Here is a 13,121-nt window from a genome sequence, read left to right on the forward strand (position 1 = left end):
CGTGGAAGACAGTGTGGTGATTCCTCAAGGATCTAGAACCAGAAATACCATTTGGCCCAGCAATCCCATTACTGGGATATATATCCCAGTACTGGTATATATACCCAAAGGATTATAAATCATTCTACTATAAACACTCATACACATGTATGTTTATTGTAGCACTGTTCACAATACCAAAGACTTGGAACCAACCCAAATGCCCATCAGTGACAGACTGGATAAAGAAATTGTGGCACATATACACCATGGAATACTATGCAGCCATAAAAAGGATGAGTTCATGTCCTTTGCAGGGACATGGATGAAGCTGGAAACCATCATTCTCAGCAAACTAACACAGGAACAGAAAACCAAACACCACATGTTCTCACTCGTAAGTGGGAGTTGAATAATGAGAACACATGGACACACGGAGGGTAACGTCACACAGTGTGGCCTGTCAGGGGGTGGGGGGGTTAGGGGAGGGATAGCATTAGGAGAAATACCTAATGTAGATGATGGGTTGATGGGTGCAGCAAACCACCACGGCATGTGTATACCTATGTAACAAACCTGCAAGTTCTACACATGTATCCCAAAACTTAAAGTATAATAATAAAAATATAATAAAAGCACAAAAAAACATTTTTTTCTTGATGACCCTACCTTTTATGGTGAAAAGCCTAATCTTTTTATCTTTCTGGATGATCTAAATTTCTATGTTTTATCAGTTTAGTCATTTACATCACTTCCTTCATTTGTTCGTTTTATTCCTTCAAAATAAATATGCACTGAATTTCAGTCAGTCCTTGCACCTTTCCTTCACCGAGTTTCCACTGCCCTCTTTAATTCACTTGTGTCCTACTTTTGTTATTTGTATATGTGTTTTGTTTAACCTTCTAATTAAAAGCTCTTTGAGGATAGTGTCTCTGCTTTGTGTATATTTACATCTTCTGAATATCTAATCAATTGCTTGGACAAGTCCCTTCAATGAAGCACAGAATATATACAAGGCATTAATTTCTAGAATTTCTATTTTAACAGGCAGGGATAGAGAGGGAATTAAAGTAACATAAACAAATTGAACAGAAATGCAGAGGTGGGAAGCCATGATTTGTAGTTTTGCAGCCTCAAGAATCCACTTTTGCAAGACTGAAGGAACTGGAAAGAGGCTAAAAGGAGAAAAACTGGGAGTAGCATGTAGTGAACTATTATTATGGCTGAAGTTAAAGTTTGCCCAGCAAATTGTTTCACCTTTCTTCTTTTGGTAAGCACCCTAGGCTTTTCCTACGTTGGCCTTTACTGTATGTGTAAATCTTGTTGTGTTACCTTACCTCATACAGGGGTATATCATGTGTCCTGCACTTGGTCAATAAAATTAACCCCATCTTCAGTCACAGAAAGGAATGTGTGACCCAAGCAAAATCATTTTAAGTCCTCTATAGGATTTCTTTTCTACAGTTAACAAGGTAATTTTCCCTGGGGATGTTGCCCTGAAGAGTATGTCTGGAATTGCTGACAGGCGTCCTGCCCCAAAGGTGAAGAGAGGCTTCCTGAAAATAAAGGCAAGCTGAGGAATGAAGAAAAGTAAAAGAGAAAAACTTAAGGACCTCAGTTAAGGCTCTGAATACAATCAGGGTGAGAGCTAAATGCACCCTCAACTTCTCAGTTAGGTAACTGAGTTTGGGAGTTTGCTTTGTTTACTTAATTGGGCCTGAGTTGAGTTTCTATCACTTTCATTATAAAGAGGATGGGTGGTGTTGAAAGATGTCTGTATTTTTAACAATGAAATGGAAGATCATTGAACATTTTAAGAAAAGTAGTAATGCACTATTCAATTTCTTTTGGTTGTTGTTGCTACATAGTTCAGACACCCTTTCATCTCTTTTGTGTACTATTGCAATAATTTCATAACTAGCTTCCCTGCCTTTAGTTTTGCCTCTCCTTCCTTATTTCACTCCCCATGCTGCTACAGACAGACTTTTCTAAAAAGCAAATATGATCACACAATTTCCTTGCTTAAAGCTCCCCACTGACTCTGCTTGAAGGGTCAGGTCCAAACTTAATTGTCTGACACACAAGTCCCCTCATTATCTCACCCTGGCTACATACAAGCTCATTTATTTCCCCTCACCTACATACCTCTCCATGCTCTAGCTAAATTGAGCTGCTTACCTTTAAGAACACATTTTGTTCTCCAGTGAGCTCATGTCTTTAAATATGTTAGTCTTCTGCTTAGAATATCCATCCCTAGGAAGTCCTTTTGTATTATGAATGAGGGTATCATAAGGTCTAGGTAGGATGCTACCTCAGAGATACTGTAACTTCAAGTGGGAAGAGACCATGTGTCATAGTTCTTTTGATTCTTCAATAATGCAGTAAAAGGTACAGTTGGCACTCAAAGGGTTGATGAGTGAAAACTCATTTACTGAATTACATTTTCTCAGGAATGTACTTAATTCCGTATGTAAATACAGAAATACAAACTTCCAGGACTTAAATGTGATTGATATGAGAGAATGTAGTGTAAATAAACTTTACCAGCATATATACACACAAAACACAATCTTAACGTTCTTAAGAGCTATATACATAGTACATTGTAAATGTGATTTTAGGCTTAATAACTGCTTCTATAAATTTCAAGTTCTTAAATAATTACCAAAAACATACTTTAGAACCTAAAACACACACACACACACACACACACACACACACCCTAGATACACAGTTGAAAGTACTAAAACTCTGGGAAATGAGCAAATGTGCAACCTGTCATGTAATAAAGTACTGTTGACTCTTAAATCAGCAAAGTATCTTTGAAAATATGGCACAATTGCTTTATGAAAACATTTGGGGCTAATATATGCTCATTCTAAAAATTATCTCAAAAAAGTGGGGTCCATGTCCCGTAAGTATAGCTTTAATGTATTTTATGTAAGACATTCATTTAAAAAATTGTTTTTCAAGGATATCTGAGAAAATTCTTATGCCTTTATGCTCAATTTTTAGCTAAAGTTAGAGATAATCTATAATCATGCCCTGGAAATTTATTATTGAATCAATTTGGCTTCACACATTAATTGAACTACTTTTAGAGTACCAAAACGAGTCAGGCATACTGTTAGGTACATGGCATACAGCAGTAAACAAAACAAATTAAGTCCCTGATCTCGTGGCACTTATCTTCTGGTGGGTGAAAAAAGCTGGCGAGCAAACAAATAAATATGATCAGATTATAATAAGTATGTTCAAGCAAATTCAAGAATTTAAGAAGACAGAGAGTGAATGGGGAGGAGAATGCTATTTTAGATAACAGAGTCAGGGGAGATTTTTAAAAATTATTTATTTAGAGATGGGGTCTTGCTATGTTCCCAAGGCTAGCCCTGAACTCATAGGCTCAAACCATCCTCCCACCTCAGTTTCCTAAATAGCTGACTACAGGAGTACGCCACTGTGCCCGGCAATATTTCTTTGAAGGTAACACTTGAGCAGAGTCCTATACGAATGAGGGAGGGAGCCTATAGCTATCAGGAGGAAGAGAGGTCTGGGAAGAAGGAATGGATATGTACAAGTTCCTGAGTGAGAAGTTATTTGATATCTTATAAACAAGATATCAAATGATCCAGAAATAATGATGACACAAGATAGGCTGTGCTATTGCATTACATTATGGGAGGTGCAAATTAGTGACAGAAGAAGGGAAAATGAAAATAATTTCTGGCTCAGGGGATCTTTAAGATAACATTTTTGATAATTTTCCAATACGTAGAGATGGTGATTTGGATAGTTCAAAATAAAGAAGTGTGGGATTGAGAACCTGTTGAGTTTTGGTTCCTAGGATAAGAAGTTTGTATTTCATATGATAGAAAACACAGGTTTATTAAAGGGTTTCAGAAATGGGGTTTGACTTGTTCAGGGCTAGATAAAAACAGGATGGATTTAGCCAAGCTGCATAGGCCATATGTGGTAGAGGGATGGTGTGTGAATAGACTAGGGTTGGAAACCATGTGAATCCTAGTTAACTGGATGTTATGTTAGTGACCCTAGAAGTCAGGTTCTGTCTTGTTAGTATTAATAATATTTATATATTTTGTCCAGGTTATAAAAAAACATTACCAGGACGCTGTGCAGGGGGTCCACTTGGCAATGCTACCACTCAAAGACTATTTGGCTCTGTTTTTTCTTTTAGAACAGAAATATGAGCCGTCATTGCCCTATAAACTCTTTCTTAGTATATTATTTATATTTAACCAATTTTAAGTAAAACACATCTAATTTATAAGAAAACTTGCAAAATAATTTCATCTAAGCATCACATTTTATTAATATTTTTTCTTCCTAAATGCCTTAGGAAAGAAAAACGATGTGCCAATCTCCTGCTGTGGATCTTTGGGATTTTTCCAAAGAATGAGTAATATTCCTGCTTTTTCTTTAAGAGAACATGCTATTTAATTTTCCTTATATAAATAATTACTAAAGAAAAACATCTAGACGGGCGCGGTGGCTCATGCCTGTAATCCCAGCACTTTGGGAGGCCGAAGCGGATAGATCACGAGGTCAGGAGTTCGAGACCATCCTGGCTAATACGCTGAAACCCCATCTCTACTAAAAATACAAAAAAATTAGCTGGGCGTGGTGGCGGTCACCTGTAGTCCCAGCTACTCGGGAGGCCGAGGCAGGAGAATGGCATGAACCCAGGAGGCAGAGCTTGTAGTGAGCTGAGATCGCACCACTGCACTCCAGCCTGGGCGACAGAGCGAGACTCCGTCTCAAAAAAAAAAAAAAAAAAAAAAAGAAAGAAAGAAAAACACCTTTCCACTTAATGACCTCTGGACTGAAAGCATGCTGAGTCTACACTCTATTGAGGTGTCTGAGGTACCATATGCTATTTACACTCAAGCCTAGCTTTCTTTTCCAATATTTTCATTTTCATTCCTGGGAAAAACAAATTTTAACGTCACAACGATTAGGTAATAGATACATGCTTATAAAGTTGATTTGTCTACTTCTCTAGTGATTTTTCCCTATTCTCACTCAATAGATTTATTTTCATACTAAGATTCTTTTGAGCAAACATTTTCAGAACATGCTAATACTCTGCCTATTTGCTACATTGAAGTCTCCTTCCAAATTTACAAAGGAGCAGACGTGTAGGCAAGCTTCATAGGGTTTTTATTTGTGTTTGACTTTCCAGAGTTCCAGTACTCATTTCAAACAATTCTTGACATGGTGAAAGACAGTACACACAAGCACAGTTAATGTCACAACCTAGAAGGCCACATGATTTTCAAGGTAAGTTGGATCAAATCTTCTATATTTTACTGATGCCTTCATCACTTAGTCATGTGTTTAATGTCTTCTTTTTTATGTCATCATTCACATTTAATATGTTTAGTCTAATATTAAAGTTAATTAATAGAAAACAAATATACCATAAGAAAAACAAAAGGCAAGGCCAGGCACTGTGACTCACACCTGTAATCCCAGCACTTTGGGAGGTCGAGGTGGGAGAATCACCTGAGGTCGGGAGTTCGAGACCAGCCTGACCAACACGGAGAAACTCCGTCTCTACTAAAAATAAAAAATTAGCTGGGTATGGTGGTGCATGCCTGTAATCCAAGCTAATTGGGAGGCTGAGGCAGGAGAATCACCTGAACCTGGGAGGCGGAGGTTGCGGTGAGCAGAGATTGTGCCATTGCACTCCAGCCTGGGCAACAAGAGTGAAACTCTGTCTCAAAAAAGATTTTTTTTTAAAAAAGCAGGAAGTACCTAGGAATCACTCTAAAATCACTAATGACTTCCTGGTTATAGATACCATATATTGCCAACAAATGTCTTTATCAGTTTTTAACACTAATCTCAAATATCCATACAAACACACATGTGTGTTGGTGTTTGAATCAGAAGAGAAAACATATCATGAAGGTACTAAAAATAGAAACATCGAAGAATTACGTAATTTGTGTGCCAAGTGCTTTACATGCATTATTTTGGATAATCCTTACAACAATTCTACAAGGTAGGGACCATTATTATCTCCATCTTGCAGAGGTGAAATTAGAAATTTAAGGAGATTAAGTGACATGCACCAGAAAATAACAATTTGTCAATCCAGGATTCAAACTCAGGCAATCTGATTCCAGAGTCCCAGCCCTTAACTACATAACAACAAAAGAAAAATAAAGTAAAAAACAAAACTTCTTGCTATGTAATTGCTTTTGAGGTCAAATGGTAGGGGATGGGTTTATTTCCTTCAGAGGGTTTGATTGCGATAGTGGGAAAAAAATGAGCAAGGAGGTTTGGCTCATTCTTCTGTATTTACAGATTGTGATAAATGCTGTTTGTGTAACAATTCATTTTGTTAAAATGCTTAGGCTTTTTGTAAAACTAACTCATAGGAATGAGGTAATAATGGCCAACTGATAAAGTGTACCCATGAAAATAATGAAAAGAACCCACAATAGAACGTATTTAAAATTAATCTCATACTATAAATACCAAATATTGGAAGTGAAAAATGCTTAGTTATTACCTTTAGGATTCTCATATTAACCTCAGCAAATACAGTTAGAAAGTGGTGCCCACAGCCTTGGGATGCAAGAGAGTATATAAAACATTATGTTATATAAATTATAATGGAGAACTTTATAGAACCATCCTTATTTGTTTTTTATTCTTCACTTGTCAAAATCATATCCTATATCAAGTTAGGTTAATTATGTAATCTCATGAAAATTAACAGGACCCATTTAGGTACTTTCACAAATATTGAAATAGATACTTATTTCTCAACTTTCTTAGGAAATTCCAGACAAATTTCAAAGGGTTTAGGTTGTCAAATTAGACAAACTTATGCAAGTTGGGCATGGTACACCTGTTACCAATAATCAGATGCATGTTTTAGTAGAACGAAACTTCACTTTCTTGGGAGCATTACCGAAATCTGCTGGATTTGTGAACACATAGCCTAAAATTTACTTTAAAAAAAAGAAAAACCTGACAAGATAGACTGGATTCTAAAACGACATCAAGACAATGTGGTACTGAATTTCCTTTAAGCCAAAGGAACATGTCATATTTAAGACTGTTTTTTTAAAAAATCAGAGCGGTAATGGTAGAACCTTGGTTTCTTACTTATTGTTATTAATTAATGAATGAGTGATAAGGGCCATTGCAGTCTAAATGTTAAAATTTCTTTTACTTGAATTGTGGAGATTAAAGCATACATGAGATTGAGAAATATGAAGCAAGCTCTTAAATGGTGAGAAAAAAACATATCTCTAGTTCACGTGTCACTTACAGCGATTTTCTACTGCTAGGTTTTCCTTTTGGGGTTATGATTATTACAGGTGGCAATCAGTTAACTTAGTGGTTCTGTAGGCACCGCCCTATCTTCCAACTCACTTACATTTAAAAATTCACACAGAGAGGCTAGTGGGAAGCGGGTAGGTGTAAACAATGTGCTATAGTGAGTCACACCCGTCATAAAAGCCAACATTGATTAGCTGTGATTTTTTTAAAATCACCTATCCAGCGGCAGAAGCTGTGGGCACAGCCAGGAGGGAGAGGCCAAAGGCAGTGGCGTTGCGTTTACACTGCTCGCACGGAACAGGCTACAGCCAACGAACGCTTCAATTCGGAGATTACTCTGCCTCTAGCTAGAGGAAGCAGAGGAAAGAGAGGGGAGTTTGGTGGCTAGAGATTTATCAAAAAGGAGTGGGGGGTCAGGGGAAAGAAGAGGCACAGTGGAAGGCTGTTGCCTCCAACTCCGCGCTCTCCGTCACCAAGACGAAAACGCCTGGAACCGGAGCACGATGACGCCGAGAACAGAGAAACTCAGAGCGTCCGAGGCCTCGCGTCTAGGCGGCAGTGCCGGTTCCCTCACACGCCGCTCTGAGTGGTTTGGCGAACGTCACACGTGACTCCCTGGGCCCTTCACCCTTCCTGCCGCCGCAGGCGCTGCGGGAGCTGCGGGCGGAGGACGCTCGGCTGCCGCGGGAGGAGTAAGGAGGGAGGGCGGAACTTGTAAAGGGAGGGACCATCACCAGCACCAAGTCTACCACCGCCGGACCCGCGCCCCTGAAGCCCACCCCCACCAAGATCGCGCCTCCGACCGGCGGGAGGGGCGCGCAGGGGAGGGGACGTTGTGCAATAAATCGGGCGGGGAGAGGGAGGCAGGGGAGGGAGTCCTGTCTCTGAGGGGGGCAGGATTGGGTCTGGAGGATGGTCTGGCTTGATTCAGACTCCTGCACCCGACAACGCCACGGAGTGAGGGGAGAGGGAGAGAGAGAAGGTGGCAGTGTGTGTGCGCGCGTGTACGTGTGTGTATGCGTGTCTACAGGTAGCAGTGGCGGCGGCGGCGGGGACCGGAGCAGGGGACGCATCTGCAGCCACCTCCCCGCCTATGATTTTCGGAGGCGATTGCTCACTTAGCTGAGGATCTGTAGCCCCGGGAGATCTTCTCATCCTCTCCATTTCCAAGCTTCATAGGTGTCTTCCAGTTTCAAGTGTGTGTTTTGGGTATTTTATTTTTAATTTTTTTCCTTCTCCCTCTAAATCTTCTCGGAAATTCTGCATATTGAAGCAGGTGGCTCCTGGTACGAAATCTCTGGATACATTTGGCTTGCCAAGTTTTGCTCTTCGCTGTCCCCTCCCGCTTACAGAAGCATCTGTGGTGCTTTTCTTTTTGGATTTACATGCAGGAAACGTATATATGTTTATATACCGACCGCATAATATATAAATACATATACGCGTGCCCAAGCGCCTGGTTTTCGTCTCTCCTCCCCACGAAGCGGAATGTTTTGGAGCCGATGGATAACAAGAACACTATTAACATTCTTTTGAGCCTGTTTTTTAAAAGGGGGAGGGAGCGTGAAGAATTAACATTCGGCCTTCGTTTGGCTGCACACTAAGCACCACGAAGTATTTATGGTTGCAGATCAGGTGCAAACGGGGCTTAGCGAGAAAGGTAAGGGAGCTTCCTGCGTCCGCCGAGCTCCGGCGTTTACCTTAATCCCGGGGATTGCCGAGAACTTCCTACTCCCTGCCTCTCCTTCGCCTTCCCCACCTTCTACCCACCCTTCTCTGCTCTCCCTCTTCTGTAAACTCAACCCTTTTCCAATTCCATTGGGGTGGGGGTGGGGGGTGCTGGAGGTGTAATCGTCTATTAAGAGTTTAAATGCGTCTCTCTTTTCCAGGTGAGTAACTGAGTTTTCCAATAGCCTTTCTGGCGGTTTTAGGAAATTGTGTCCTTTATAAAAAATAATGCTACCTAAGTAAGTGTTTTAAACATCTGAAGGTGCCAGTCCCTCACCCTATCCTCTGATAAAAATAAAAGCAATAAAAAAAATGAACTTTAATAAACTGGGTGGTTTTTTTTAAGCGTTGGGGTTCATGGAAGCTCCCAAACGCTTTTTTTTTTTTTTTTTTTCATTTAAAAAGAAAGATAACCAGCAAACAAACCAATATCTCAGGAGGAGTCCACAGTGGAGGAGATTCGCCTTCCGTTTCTGCATAAAACCAATACATTTTACTTGGAGGGTAATTTGCCAGAGTTGAGCGAGAGGAAGCCGTGTCTAAATAAGTACATGACACTAAATTTCCTTTTAAATCCACCTTTTACACCATGGCCAGTCGCTTGTTTAACTCCCGTTCAAGGGACACGGTTTTCAAACCTGACCTTTTGGGGAGATGTGGGAACTTCCCCTCATTTCTTCTTCCGTCCCTCTAACCTCCTTCCTCCTCCGCGCGGCATCTCTAGCCCCGGCAGTTTGTAAATTGCCCGTTTTGCCCACCCTCCTGGTGGGCGTTCTCTCCCCCACTCCACTCCTGCCCCCTCTGTCCTTTCTTCATTGGCGTCTTCGGAGCAGATGCATCTTCTTTCTTCCTGGGCTCACTCTCCCGTTCCCCCTCAGTCCCCCCACCCGCGGCTCCCCACTTGCCCCAGCTCTCCTCGCCGCTCCTCCCCGCCTCCCCGCGGAGGGTTGACCCTCCAATTCCGAGTCCCGGCCTGTGGGCGGGCGGGGGAGCGCCGCGGCTGTGAGCCGAGGATCAGGCGGCGGCGCGGAGAGCGCGCCCGGGCGGCCAGCGCCGAGCGCGCGGAGCTGGCGTGGGGAGACGCGGCAGGAAAGGCGAGCCGTAGTGGGTGATGAGAGGCCGGGAGAGCCTGTCCGAGCCGGAGAGACCGGAGAGAAGGGAGCGAGCGAGTGTGCGGCGCGCACGCTGCCAGAGCCCGGGCGGAGTGCAGTCGCCTCCAAAGCCTTAGAGCGGCGCCCCAGTCACTGCAGCTCTTCACCCTAGAGCTGTGCCCTGGGACCACAGAGACCAAGAGCATGGAAATCGGCTGAGAGGTACAAAAGAAATAAGGAACAGATTACGAGAAAGCGGGGAGGGTTTCCTGGCGAAATACGGAGGCTGAGCAGATGGAGGAACAATGCCGCCTCCAGAAGAAAACCCTTGCCTGAACCCTCGGCGGAGCGCAGAGGAGCTGCTTTCAGCCTTCTGCTCTCCCCAGGCCCTCCGGCTAGTTCTGGGGTTGGTTCCGCCGGTTAGTTTGACAGGGATAAGAAAGTTGCTCTTCTTCCCCACAACGTTTCCTGCGAGGTGGTTTTCAGATCTGTGTGGTTCCAGTCAAGATGTCACTCCCTAGATCCCCCGCGTTGAGCAACTAATATATTATGCATTATTGGGCAATAAACTCTCCTGGGAAGAGAAGGTATTCCCAACATTTAAACCGTTCTCCACCGACTCCTGCCCGCCTCAACACAATGCCTTGTGAGTAGAAATGAAAAACCACCTGAATTTAAAATTATTTAGGTTGAGATTTTGCATTGGAAATAATTTCTTCCAGACGAGGTTGTTAGTGTGTTATAGAGATGAGGGATATTACATGTCCAATATTTGGTTCATTTGTGGTAATTCTAAATCATGAACAGTTGCCCTCCACAAAGGTACTATTTCTTTTTGCATTTCCAGGGCCATAGTGATACACATAGGACTTGGGAAACGTGAATTCGTATAGTTAACCCAGTATCTGTTACTCTGCATTTTTACAGGTAGTTAATATACTCATTTGCCCTCTTTTTATACTCAAACTCCGGTAGACTATTTTTGCTTAAATCAATTCAGTTGTCATGCTGTACATGAAAATTACAGGGTCTTAATGCATTTCTCACAATTAATTGTGCTCAATTATTAATAGGATCATAGATATTAAAATGTCACTGAGAAAGGGTATGTGTACCTATGTTTGAGTGTAAAACCTATAAAATGTCTCAGCATTTCCATCAGCCATTGTAACCTAGCAGAACACAAGGTTTTTGAAATGAGCTCAGACGCAAGGGCCATTCATGTATTTAAAATATTAAATGTTAAATGCAAAAACATTAAATTTACTGTGCCTTTGGCAGAGAATGAATCTAAGTCTACTTGCACTGCAGGGTGATTGAGTGATTCACAGAGAAAGTGGAAGTTAATCATTACTCAGGCCTTCTGATTACATGGTTTGATTAAAAGAAGTAACTGTTTTCTGTAAGCCTGCTATTCTGCAGTTAGTCTTCCCAATCCTCTTAACATAAGCAGAAACTGAGGGAGTCAATCTTTCAGCAGATTCTACTAGAGTTCCAGTAGTGTGGAGTAAGAAAAGCTTCTTTAGTTCCGGTCCTTCCCATTGTCTCCCTTCTTCCACCCCCAAAGTACTTGCTGTCAATCTTTTTTTTATTCCCTCAGTGTAGTTTTATTTTGTGAAATTTTCCACTTACATTTAGTAATAACGTATTTTCAAATGTAAATGTTTGAATGGCTTTGAAGTTGAAGGTGAAATATACACTTACAGAAGGTAGGCTGAGAACTCCATTGGTTTTATTTGCAGGGTGCTGGAAGGCCTGATGACCCTATGCATCCCTGGATGACTTTCTTGGATCACTCTCTAAAGTATCTTCCAACTCTGAAATTCTTATATTTTATTCTGCTTTTACTATTTTCACATGGTTATCCAGTGGCAGGATCTACATATCCCTTCAAATTATATTAAACTAGCTGTTTAGGGTTTTCTTTATAGGATAATTAAGTAGCTAGAACTAGAAAATACAGTTATAAATCTAAAATCTGAGTTTTTAATAAAATTTTTCGCATACATTTTAATGCTATTGACAACTTTTTGTGAGACAATACTAATACAGATATAGCTTTGAGTGACACATACCTCTCTGGGTTTTTATGTATTGAAACAAACAGTTTTTAGCATAGTAATGGTTTATCTTGATAATTCTTTATTATTTTTACACAAAGGAGTTATTTCACAAATTACCTAACAAATACTAATATGTAGTTTTTGTGAGCAAAACACAGTTAAAGTTAACAGTAATATTAGAAACTGCAACTGTGTAACATATACCTTTGCCACATTTTAAAGGCTTAATTTTTGAAGTTTCCATCTTACTGGATTGTCAATAGGAAGATGCAATTTTTCAGTTATGTTTTAATTATTTGTAAATGGAATCACCAAAGTCCAGTCTTCTAGACTTAATATTATTATTTTTTCTGAAATATAGGTATGATCTTATTAACATTGGCCAGTGGCTCCTTATAGATTATTACATGCCAAAGTCCACAACCCTAATGCCACTCAATGCTTTTCACAATTCATAAACCTCCTTATGTAGATTAAAACACTGTCCTCCTGGCTCCCCTTCTGAATTCACACTTTAGTCCATTCACAAGACTCTTAATTACTATTTTCCCCAACACTGCATACCATTTTAGGATTTTTGTGGTTTGCTTATGTTGATCTTTCTTCACTGATCCATTCCCTGCCCCCCTACCCCACCCCACCAAATATACACCAATGGTAGGACAGACAAACATTTTAGTTCCTTGGGTGGTCTTTCCTTCATCGTGCTGCTTCCTCCCTGTACCTTTACTCTGAGCTCCCACAACACAGTATTTCTACTGGGAGTAGCCCACCTTTCACACTTCTAATGGTTGGCTTTCTCACTGCACAGTGAATTGCCAGAGATCAAAAGACATGCCTGATTTATCATGTCATTCAGAAATGATAGCTTACCTTTATGTCTGAACATAGAGTCTACCATAAATGAATAGTAAATGTATTATTTATAAATATATTTGGCTGT

At 40.8% G+C, this 13,121-nt stretch overlaps 1 protein-coding gene across 8 annotated transcripts in view; it reads left to right on the forward strand.

Moving 5' to 3' along the window:
• The first annotated feature begins 7,899 nt into the window (after nt 1–7,899).
• NLGN1 (neuroligin 1) overlaps nt 7,900–13,121 on the forward strand; it is a 910,345-nt gene continuing 905,123 nt past the window's right edge. For 6 of the 8 annotated variants that reach the window (XM_058426454.1, XM_032753229.2, XM_058426452.1 and 3 more), the window contains exon 1: nt 7,900–8,956. The gene's annotated coding sequence lies outside the window, so the exon portion shown is untranslated. Of the gene's footprint in view, nt 8,957–10,034; nt 10,762–13,121 lie in introns of those variants that run through there. The other 2 variants (XM_058426456.1, XM_058426455.1) reach the window with 2 other exon arrangements.

The sequence above is a fragment of the Hylobates moloch genome, unplaced genomic scaffold (genome assembly GCF_009828535.3).
Source record: "Hylobates moloch isolate HMO894 unplaced genomic scaffold, HMol_V3 SCAFFOLD_13, whole genome shotgun sequence".
Lineage (NCBI taxonomy): Eukaryota > Metazoa > Chordata > Mammalia > Primates > Hylobatidae > Hylobates > Hylobates moloch.